Here is a 12471-nt window from a genome sequence, read left to right as displayed (position 1 = left end):
AAAACCGACGAGGAAGACACATTGTAACCTATGATCAAAATTTAGTTAAAGTAAAGTAAAGTAAAATATAAGCTTAATGAATATTGTTAATAGTACAAAAACTTTTAATTTTAATACATTTAAATGATACATTAGGGTTATTATACTTATATGAAATTTTGATTCACTAATGAAGGTAACCGCATCATCAAAATTGGCGGGGGAATGTAAGAGTCTGGACATCACACGTATAGGTTCACACATATACGTGTGGTATCGATCATCGTGAGGCTGCGAGAATAGTCAGTCGGTCAGTAATCGTCAAATCATCCACATCTATCTAATGGCCGTATAAGACCCAAGACCGAATTTTTACCTATTTATTTATTTGTTTTTTTCTATCGTAACATTTTCGAACCCTGTTGGGAAAGTGACGAAGTTCAGAATCGGATGAGCAGATTGATTAAAATAAACAATATATAAGGACTGACGATTTAATAGAGCGGAAAAACATTTACTTTTATCGTACGATGCCTCCAAAAGATAAGCGTTATTTTTAAGTATTTATTATTATTTTATTTTATTTCATCCTCCATCACGATTCCTGACCAATTTTTATCTGTCTCACCATTCTTATTAATATAAAATGTCCTTCTCTATAATGCATTTATAGTACTTGGCTTGGCAAACAAGCAATTCGTTACAGTTAGCACGTGGTGGGATCTTTCTAGCGAACCGTTCGATTGCGGGTGAAACGCTGTTGTTTTAAATTGTTGAATTTTAAAATATTTGGCTATTGACTTGAGGTAAAGTTCCTATGAATGCTTGTCCTTGATCAGTCAGTACAGCTCTTGGTGTACCAAATTGGCAAATAAATTTCTTCACGAAGGCTTCGCCGATTTCTTGCGCTGTTGCTCTTTTCAAGGGCACGGCTAATGAATATTTCGTTAGGTTATCCTGCATTATTAATAGGAATGAGCGTTCGTTTTTTGTTGTAGGTAGTGGTCCTACTATATCCAATGATATTTTGTCAAACGCGGTTGAAGACGTGTCGGTTATAACCATTGGTTGTTTAGTTTTTACTCGGACTAACTTTTTCTTCTGGCAGCTTATGCACTGCATGATAAATTTTTGGATTTCTTCTTTTAAGTTTTCCCAGTAATAGTGTTGTTTTATTCGATTATATGTTTTCGTGACGCCTTTGTGTCCACCTATTGCTGAGGCATGAGCTTCTTCGATAATAGTCAATCGTTCCGAGTGAGGGGGTAGGATAATTTTGTTCGTGCAAACTAGAATTTTTACGGGATCGGCGATGAATGTTATTCTGAGTACATTAACAATGTGTTTCCAGGGAATTGTATAGATTCCAACTTTAGTTTCTGACATGAATAGTGGTGTTATTTTAAACTGCGTGATAAGAGTCTTGAGTTCGCGGATAGCGGATTTTAATTGCTCGCTTACATCTCCTTCTTCTGACAAGATTATTACAAATTGTTTTCTCGATTTCCTTCTCTTAAACCATGTTTCTCCTCCCTTTGCGTTAATATTTCCAAGTTTTATAGCCTTGCCACAGGCTGCGAGAGATTTTCCTCCCGAATCTATGGGTTCTCCGTGCTCATTCGCAAACCAAATGATTGCTCCCTTTTTCGTCACTATATTGTCTCGAATGGTGATTACATTAGAACGGGACCGAATATCTTCGATTATGACAGGGTTAGACTTTACGATTTGTTTTTCGCTCTCTTGTTCAGTTAAATTTTTGTCGGGTGGTAATATTTCGATTTTGTCAGCATCGTCGTATGGTGTTAGCCTGTTTCCTAACGTCTCCAGTTTATGCGCTTTATTGCCACCATTTGTTTTATTTTCAGTGTTGGTTAGGTTGCTGCTTTTTCCTTCGTGGTCAGTCTCCTCGTTAGCGATATCCTTGGTAGTGTCCTCAAGTTTTGTTGTGTGAGGGTGGTCTTCTGCATCTAGCCACTCTTCTAACATTTTAAGTTGTTCGTACTCATCCTCGTTTCCGGATTTTGCTCGGGGTTCGTTAAAATTTCCATCGCATATAGTTTTGAGCATTCGTAATCGTGGGCTAATGGTGGGTCCAAGTGTATGTCGGCCTGTGTGGTGACCGTGTCGGGTTCGTCTTCGCTTGATCCGTCTGGCTCCAGTGAGTACTTGTTTATTGCGAGTATTTGTGAGGCGACGGGATTCCTAGATAAGGCGTCTGCGTTGAGGTTGGTTTTTCCGGTCTTATAGACAACTGTGTATTCGTGTTCGGCAACTTTGATTTTCCACCTCAATAATCGTGAAGTTGGATCCTTCACTGAGTGCAGCCAGAGTAGGGGTTTGTGGTCGGTGACTAATGTAAACTTCCTGCCGTACAGATAAGGTCGAAAATATTGGACGCTGTATACTATTGCGAGAAGCTCCTTTTCAATCGTTGAATAATTTAATTCTGCTCCGTTGAGAACTCTGGAGACGTATGAGATTGGTAAATCTTTTCCGATATCTCCTTGACTTAGTATTCCTCCGATTGCAAAGTAGGAAGCGTCGGTGGTTACTACAAATGGTCGCGTAATATCTGGATATTGTAATATGGGTTGTTCGCACAGTAGTCGTTTTAATTTTTCGAAAGCTTGTTGTTGCACTGTCGACCATAAGAAGATCGAGTTTTTCTTCAATAGGTTTGACATAGGTTTTGCGATTTTTGAAAAGTCCTTGATGAAACGGCGGTAATAGCCTGCTAGCCCTAAGAATTGTTTAATATTCTTCTGGGTTTTGGGTCTTGGGAATAGTTCTACTGCTTTTAGTTTCTTCGGGTCTGGTCGGACAACGTCTTCGCCTATAATATGCCCGAGATAGCCTACTTCCTTCTTTAGGAATTCACATTTATCAGGTTGAAGTTTTAGGTTCGCGTGCCTCAATCTCTCGGCTAATTTTCCAAATTTTTCGTCGTGTTCTTCTAGCGATTCTGCATATAATACAATATCATCGTATACAATATCAGGTATACGAACATTTCTATTCCTTGGAGTCCCGTTAATACGTGGTCCATTAAACGCTGAAAGGTTGCGGGCGCGTTTTTTAAACCGAATGGCATCCTATTGAACTCCTAATGCCCATAAGGTGTTGTGAAGGCAGTTTTACCCTTGTCTTTTCCATCCATCTGAATTTGATGAAACCCAGAGGCTAGGTCGAAGACTGAAAAATATTTAGCACCACCTAGTTGATCCAAGATGTCTGTGATATTGGGTAGCGGGTAAGAGTCTCCTAGCGTTTTTTCGTTTAATGACCTATAGTCGATGACAATGCGCCAGCGCTTATTCCCTTTAGAGTCCGGTTTCTTAGGCACTATCCACAACGGAGAGTTATACGAAGACCCTGAAGGTTGGATAATATCTGAATCTAATAATTCTCCTACTTGTTTTTGAATTTCTTCTTTATGGATCGGTGGGTAGCGATATTGTTTTGTATTTATTGGCTGTTCATCGGTTGTGGTTATTTTATGTTTAATTACATTAGTGCATCCTAGATTATCGCCTGGTAGGTGAAATATATCTGCATTTGCTCGGATTAAGTTATAGACATTCTCTTTTTCCTCGGTATTTAAGTGTTCTAATCTCAATAAGGATTCCAAAAGCTCGACCCTGGCTTTGACTAGGTCGTCGTGGGAATTTTGAACCATGAATAATCGTTTTATTTTCGGGATATTTATTTCATTAGATTGATTTGTGTTTTGCGTAGAGATATTTCGCGGGATTGCGCACGTTGTCTTCCTTTTATACTCGTCTCCGGCTGTTTTCGTATAAGGTTTAGATTTGCGGATTCGCGTAGACTTTAAATATCGGGGTGTGTTTATTCGTTACAGCCTTGTTTGCGTTGTCAATAATATACGGTTCCATTAATTTGATTTTATTTAATTCACTCGTTGTGGGTTTACTGGTTTTAATTTCATTCTTCTCAGATCTATCTTCACGTTTCATGGGTTTATTGGATTCACTCAGGTTCACTATAGAATTATCATTTCTTATGGATTCGTCGGAATATTCATTATTATTTTTCTCGGATTCATCGGAATTACTTTTACACTTATTGTTCGTAGTTTTATTTTCGTACTTCACGGATTCATTGGATTCACTTGGTACTATCGTAGTTTCATTATTATTTTTCATGGATTTATCATTATCTTTCATAGATTCATTGGATTCACTTGGATTTATCGCATTTTCGTCATTATTTTTCATGGATTAATTGGAATATTTCGTAGATTTATTATCGTTTTTCACAGATTCATTGGATTCGCTTGGATTTATCGCATATTCGTCATTATTTTTCATGGATTTATAGGAATATTTCGTAGATTTATTATCGTTTTCATGGATTCATTAGATTCACTTGGATTTATCGCAGATTCGTCATTATTTTTCATGGATTCATTGGAATATTTCGTAGATTTATTATCGTTTTTCACAGATTCTTGGGATTCAATTGGATTTATCGCAGATTCATCGTTATTTTTCATGGATTTATTGGAATATTTCGTAGATTTATTATCGTTTCTCACGGATTCATTGTCGTATTTTATGCATTCGTCGGGATATATTTGATATTTTGTGGGTATATTCTTATAATTAACGGTTTCTTTTGCATTCTCGCTTTTGATTTTAAAATTTTGGGTATCTGATTCTGAAGAGTCCTCTGTTTCACTCATTTCCTCCAGGATTTGCGGTGGATTCCTCAGCCTTATTTCCGAGTCTGACGTATTAATTGCATAAAGGTACGCTTTATTATCTCGATTTGCCACTAACGCGTTCCCTATGTAGACGTTGTCACCTGCGTCTATCAGAGGTAGGTACCCTTCGGTTAACTCAGTTTTTTCGAGATTGATACGGATGCCAAGCCGTGTCCTCGATGGAATTACGATAACATCTTCCGGATTTTTGACCTTTCCCTTTCCTTTAAGAGGTTCGGAAATTTCCGTCGTTAAATCGGATTTTGTATAACCGAGACACCCGTTAGATTCTACATCCAGGAGCGGTAAAACCTCGGTGCCTAGTTCGGTCTCCGCGAGTTTGTCGCAGTTGCCAGTCTGCGCTCTATCCGGAGTCGTTTTTTCCTGCTAGTTTAGAAATGGGATTTGTACGTTACCGAATTCTAATGTGCCTTTATCAAAATTTATCTGAGCTCGATTTTCGTTGAAGAACTGGGATCCTATTATTCCGTCCTGTGGGATCGGTAAATTTTCTGGAACTATATGAAACTGAGCTTCGGTTCCTATTACGTTTATGGGAACTTCTCCCATAGTTTCTACGCACGCGGGGACTATTCCGCTAAGATTAAATTTCTTTTGTTCGTTTATTTCGATTTCTGACCTTACACAATTATTTTTTATAATGTTCAGGTCGGAGCCTGTATCCAACATGAAAGTACTCGGATTTTGTAATTCGCTCGCTTCTAATTTGATCGTAGGTATTATACTCTCTGGATTTATGATCGTATTGATGGATTTGTTATCGGAATTTTGAAGCGGATCTATAATTATTTGTTCCATATCGCTTGTAGCCAACGTCACTAGTTTTCTATCGGTACGCCCTGTATAATAGATAAGGTGCGGTTGGGTGTTTTGAGAGCCTCCGAGGTCGCACCGTCGTTCGGCAGGCTCTCCCCGTTTCCCGAAAATGAGACTCGATTTTCTCGCGGTATTTGGTTTGATCTACCATTTTGCTGTTTAATTGGACATTCGCTGACCGTACTTTCTACAATATCGACAGTATTCGCGTGGTTTTTCTGTCTGGTATTCCTCAGGTCGGTTTGAATTGTAGGGCTGATAATTTGTTTGCGGAGTATAGCGCGTTTGTCTAATTATTTGATTATCGTCGTACTGATTTGGACGCTGATTTCCCTGTCTGAAATTTGGTTGTATCCTCTGCGGGCTAGGGTCCCTTGAATAAGTTCTTTCACGGTACGAGTTATTGTTGGGATAAATGTTTCCGCGGTATTGATTCTTCCCTTAATAGCGATTTTCGCGATATTGATTATTTCTAGGATAACCTTGTTGATTAGGGGAGTTCGACCTTCGATTACTGTGATTGTCTTGGTTACTAAAATTCGGAGGTCCCTGCTGTCGATTGGGACGATTTTCTCTTGAATCGTAACCGGGTTGCGGTTGGTAATTTATTTGACGATTTTGATGTTTCGGAAATTGATTTCTCGAGTTAGTATTATTTTGCAGTTGGTAGGTGTTCGAGTTACGTCGAGGATCCGAATAAGCATCTCTCGAATTATAATTATTCCGATAGTCTGCTCGATTACCTTGGATAACATAACTTTGATTCCGAGGTTTACGGTGGTCGTAATAGCTTTTATCTGAATTATATTGGCAATCGTATTTATCGTGGTCGTTTGCTCCACATACAACGCAATATAATCGAAATCATCTTTACGTTGTTCCTGCAAGAATGCCTGTCTTATATTTTCCATCGCTTCGCGTACCCTTGATGCGTACGTCACGACGTCTTCATTCTGTCTTTGGAAAATTTTCCCTAGTTCACCCTGACACAGATTAACGGATTTGGCTGGTCCATAAAGCTCATTTATTCGCGCGGTTAATTCGTCTACGGTAGCGAACCGTTCGTTCTCGATCACACGTCGAGCTACTCCCTTGATTTTATTACGTATTATTCGCGCGAGGCTTAATTCGACTTGAGGCGGGACCATTTCGCGTGCATCCTTGCATCCCTGCACAAAACTTCTAACCTGGGATGGATTGCCGTCAAACACCCGGACTGCCTCTAAAGCATCCTTAATTGAGATATAATGATAAGTCGGTGCGGGTAAGGCGGTTGCGCCTGTACTTGCAACGGGTTCGCTCACCATTTTAAATTCCTGAGGAATCTTAAGGTGCCGCTGACCTGGATCTGAAAGTTGTAATCGATCGAAGCGCCCTCTGCGTAAGTTTCCTTGGTTCCAAACCATTCGAAGGTGGTACTCTCCACCGGGGAGTAGCGCAACACAATATTAGACAAAACGCGGTCGGTAAAAGGCCTGAATCTGAGTCGGTAACCATACCACCAGGATTGACCCGATTTTTGCATGCAAATGATGACGTCATGTGTGTAGCGATTGCATCACGACCGAACTGATTATTTTGATAGTTTTACGGTGAATATAGCAAATTCAATTTATTGTTCCGTGAAACACCCTTGAATATGGGACATTCTTTGACAAATCGGAGAGATATAGATAAAAATCGACCGACACAATTTTGATGTAGCTTAAAATTTTTTCACGGGTTCTATATCGAAAAAATAGGGATACGAATTCGAGGATTTTTTTATTTTACATATTTCGTAACATAGAGGGGATCGAAAATTTGATAATTTGGTGTTTTCTGGCACAGAGAACTCATTTTCAAAAATTCATAACGCCGGTTCTGTTTGAGCTGAAAAGTTCGTTTTTTCAACCAAAAGCTAATAAAATGAATTTTAATGCAACAATTGTTTCATTTACGACTAACCGAAATTTATATTGTTATAAATAATTAATATGTTTGAATCGATTTTTAGCAATTGCCTTCACCTCGTGGCGAGTTCTCAGCACGACCATCGTATTCTCCATCAATTCAAAATACGTTATGGATGAAAAATTTGACGTAGAATACGATGGTTGTGCTAAGAACTCGCTACGAGGTTGGGGCAATTGTTAAAGATCGGTTAAAACATATCAATTGTTTATAACAGTATAAATTTCGGAATAATCGTTAATGAAAGAATTGTTGTAATAAAATTCATTTTATTAGCTTTGAGATGAAAAAAACGAACTTTCCAGCTCAAATAAAATCGGCGTTATGAATTTTTGAAAGTGAGTCTTCCAAGCCAAAAAACACCAAATTATCAAATTTTCGATCCCCTCAATTTTACGAAATATGTGAAATAAAAAATCCGCGAATACGTATCCCTATTTTTTCGGTATAGAACTCGTCAAAAAAAATTTCAGCTGAATCAAAAATGTGTCGGTCACAAACGTGTTTGGTTGTAAAAGAATGTCCCATATACATTAAAACATATCGCGCAATATTAATTTTACACAGCACGAAGTATTTTCAAAATGATTTCATAAATATCGCCATTCACCATTTGTAAATATTTGGAAATATGTTCAAAATATACGATTGAATGAAAACGGGTACGAATCGTTGTGGTCTCGTTTTATGAAGTTACGCCATCGGTCGCCCCCCCCCCCCCCCCCGCAGCCCAGCTCCGCTTCTCCTTGTCGGCAAACTTGAATGGTCATGTTTATTTTCCGTCCGTGCATTACATTGTATTCGATTATTCGTTCAGTCTACGGATAGTGACTGTGCGCGAGAAAAAAAAATCTTTGTGTCGGCAGACGACTGTGCTCGAACATTTTATATTTGCAAAATAAAGAGTATTTCTCATTCTTCTTCAGAGGTTTTCTACGAGGTACATACATGATTATCTCTGGTGAGTATTTATACATATATATATATGTACATTATACAGTTGTATAAAACGTGCACCCCGACTTACGTTTTTTTCGACTTACGCCGTCAATGCCGGAACGACCCATAGCGTAACTTCGGGGTATTACTGTATTGGAATCATTCTGGAATTGTACATCGCTTGTTACACACAACTCTACTGACAATAATGAAATAACTTTATGTTCGAAGCTATTTTGCTAGTGAAAAGGGTTTCAAAAAATGATTATATATAATATTGTAACACTTTATTCATGTTACTATGGATATATGAAACAATTGTTGACATCGACGTTGAGGATTATTTTTATACCCTCTGAGATATTAAATGCAAGGAAATAGTATCTGAGATTCGAGGTAACTATGAAGCTGCGGGTTCTGCGAAACAGTTCCTTCACCCGGTTGATGGGAGTTTCTAACATCCTTTGCGAAGCAATGTAATTCGAACATAGTTCACCACTCCATGAAGATATCCTCGCCGCATGTGACATTGCGTCCGTCCAACGGTTACGACGGATTATCCTGTAAAATGTAAGCGTGTTCATTTGGTTGTTTCGCTTTTTCAATGCAGAATCCATAACATGATTAGTACTTGTCGATAAAAATATACTTTGGCAGAGAATTCGTGCTCTCCCCTCCTTATCATATAAAGACACATACAAATACATGGGTCCTCTTCTGTTCTCTTATAACCATGTGTCGGCGCCATCTCACTATACACAAAAATGTTAAAAGTGAATGGTCGAATCCGATGAAATGGAATAGTGTGATTAAAAATTTTGATCATCTTGAATAATCCGAAAAGTTGAGATAATTCTTTTGAAATTAAGATATTCATTTTTTACGAATCACTCTAAATTTCACCGTGTTCAATATTTTACTACCGATAGCAGATATCTAACGTATGGTCGTTCGGAATGAATATGAATGGGAAATTCCTTGTCAAACCCGACGGATTATTTGTAATCGGAAAGATTTTTTATAGAATGTATAAAATGGTAGAAGCCTCGCCAAGAATGGTACCATTAAACAATTCGTTTGTTAATAACAATTACAATGTTCAATGTTTCCGGATAAACCAAAGTTTTCTACGAAAGCTTATCCTCTCTGCTCGCGAATGCGCTGTGAATCATTTTTCTACGTCAAATAGAACCGGAGATGAGATATTGATTCTTCAACTTCACTGCGCGCCCATTCTGCAACAAAATTGAATGACTCGGCGCTTTCGGAGAAAAAAATCGTAGAAATAGGTTTTGACTTTTTATGCTCACATATTACTTCGAAAAAGCTTTCATTGTTTTGGAAAATACGCGGTCATTTTTTGTCAGAATGATATTTCTGACTCAAGAACCTAAATTTCGTCCCAACTAACTTTTTATGGTTTATATGATGAAATAATAACACTCGTAATATTTATTTTCCTTAAGATTTGAAATTTCTCGATTATTTGCATCGTACTTAGGGTATATGTCAACACGTGTAAATTTCTCCAATTATCGGAAAAGAAAATTACCGTACGATTATAATAATTGAACTCTCCGAGCATTCGAATCTAGGCTCCGATAAAATTGTGGTATTCGCAACGAAGCATTCAGCAATTCTTATGTTCTGCACACTCCTAACGAAAAATCAAAATGATTATATATGAAGAGAATAGAGAAAAGAAAATTTGAAACACGTATACAATTTGGTTACTCAATATTTTTAAAAATGTATAACAGAACGACGATCGAAACAAATGTCAAAAAAACGACGATCTTTCGAACGCCACTCTTTCGAAGCAAACGTAAACAAGACGATTTGTTTTCTACATTTTTTTTCTATACTATAAAAATGCTGGAAGTCCCTCCCCACTCCTCAACGGTGTACATTTTCGTAGAAATACAATGAGCATCATGGGTACAGTGAAAACAATCTGGGGCGAGTGTTTCCATACTTATGAACGGTAGTGTTTATTCATTTAAAGAAAAAAACGGCAATTTCTCAAATAATGAATTGAAAAATCTGAAAAAATTCACGCAGAGTACCTTTCAGTAGTACTTTGATTTAACCAATTATGGGGCAGATCTGAGATAATCGAAAAAAAGTGGCCGAGTTGACGGAGAATCCTTCCTTTTCGGGTTAAATTCCGAAAATATCGATTTTTGGAAAAAAAGGTAGGAACCGAAGTTGTTTAGAATTTGATTCTCAACAAGTTTGTTGCTATTCATTTATGCCATTAAGTTGAAAATAAACGAGATAATGGAAATATTTCGAATTTGTCGCTTTTTTCAGGTTTATTTCCAAAAATCTTGATCCTGGAAGAAAAACTGTAACAACTAGACTTGTAGAGAATCAAAATTGATACAACTTTTGTTCCGACGGTTTTTCTGTAAAATCAAAACCGGCCGAGTTATTTAAGAAAAACCATTTTAACCTAAAAAAACCATTTTTCGAATATACGCATGAGCATGATTTGGTCGCCATTTTGAATTTACACTCCCAGTGACCCCCCCGAGACAGCTGTGAAAAAAAAATTTTCGTAGAAATTATTTACAAATTAACCGGGGAATTTCGATATCAATTCTGACGATGACCCAAGAAATTAAAAGGTTGATCGAAACAGAAATCCGAAAAAATTAAATTTCCATTTCTTTGAATGAAAAAAGGCGTTTTCCCGAAAAATTTCTTAGGAACTGTCGACTCCAATTTTGACAAGGATTCGCCCTGTCAAGTATTTGCTGTGAATTACGAATCACCCTGCATAGCAAGTGCCGATTTGGCAGGATTCTTGTAAATGATATGTATAATTGCATAACAGAAATTTGCAGTATAAAACACTTACCATTGCAACGAACGATTCGTTCGTCGGCGCGTCAAATTTAACCTTTTTTCGGTTTAGCCGTGCGACGTAACTCATCCATTGTTGCACTCACAAGATTATTGTTGTTTGTAACAAATATATGTTTACCCACTGGCCGCGTGAAAATTTGCACGTGATTAGAACTTGTGACACGGCAAATTACCAAGACACTTGCGTTTGCTTCGTTCGCCGCGAAAAGTGAATGTGGACGGTACGCGAGGAAACGCAGAAGTGACGGCCGCTCGGATAGTGGGGACAGTGGGGTGTGAGGGATAGTACTCGGAATCCGAAGAAGTTGATTCCTTCGAGAGTTCCAAATTTCTGTGAAATCTTATAGGATTGTGCCGGATTTGATGTACAACAGTAACACATACCCTGACTTTTCGTAGGTCGTATACGATGCAGAAACCAACCCAAAACTCGCTAGCGTATCCGTAGCGTATACCATCTACGAGAAGTCACGGTATGTAGTTTTATAACGATTTCCACCAAATGAGTAACATTCAGGTAGTTCGTCTAATGTAAAAAAAAATTTTGGTAGCATCATTCAGAACTAGGTGACAAATGAAAAGAAGCAAATAAAGTGTGAAATCCTTATTTGTTGAGAATTAAAAACAGAAAAAATTGGCAAGCAAATTCTTCATCAGAATTTTAACAAGGATCGGCCCTGTAAAATATTTGCCACGAATGTTGAACCGTTGTATGCAGTAATTGTATGTATGTACAATGACATGGATTTTTTGCGGGATGTATTCCTAGTATTGTTAAACACATCCGGTTCAGAAGCAATTTCGCGTATGTATTAGGGTAATCTTCAAAACAGGCTCGGACGATTATCAACCGGCTCCCCCCCCCCCCCCCCCCCAAATTTGCTATAAATAAATAAATAATGGTCTGTTCAAGAGTATAATTTTTTATCTCAACCCTAAACCCTCACGCCTATACTTGCGTGTTTCCTGCAATTTCGGTATTTATTTTACTGCCGCATCTAATCTTTCGGTCAATAATCTGTAAGTATAACAATTTTGCGGACATTGATGCTACTATTAGATGAGGATATCCGGAGCGTATATGGGGCATTCTATGTCAATTATTCGCCATTTACATCTGCCTTTTCGACGAACAGGAATTAAAGGATAGGTATTTTCGTTTTTGT

The sequence above is a fragment of the Neodiprion fabricii genome, chromosome 7 (genome assembly GCF_021155785.1).
Source record: "Neodiprion fabricii isolate iyNeoFabr1 chromosome 7, iyNeoFabr1.1, whole genome shotgun sequence".
Lineage (NCBI taxonomy): Eukaryota > Metazoa > Arthropoda > Insecta > Hymenoptera > Diprionidae > Neodiprion > Neodiprion fabricii.
Note: the sequence above shows the minus strand (reverse complement) of the source record.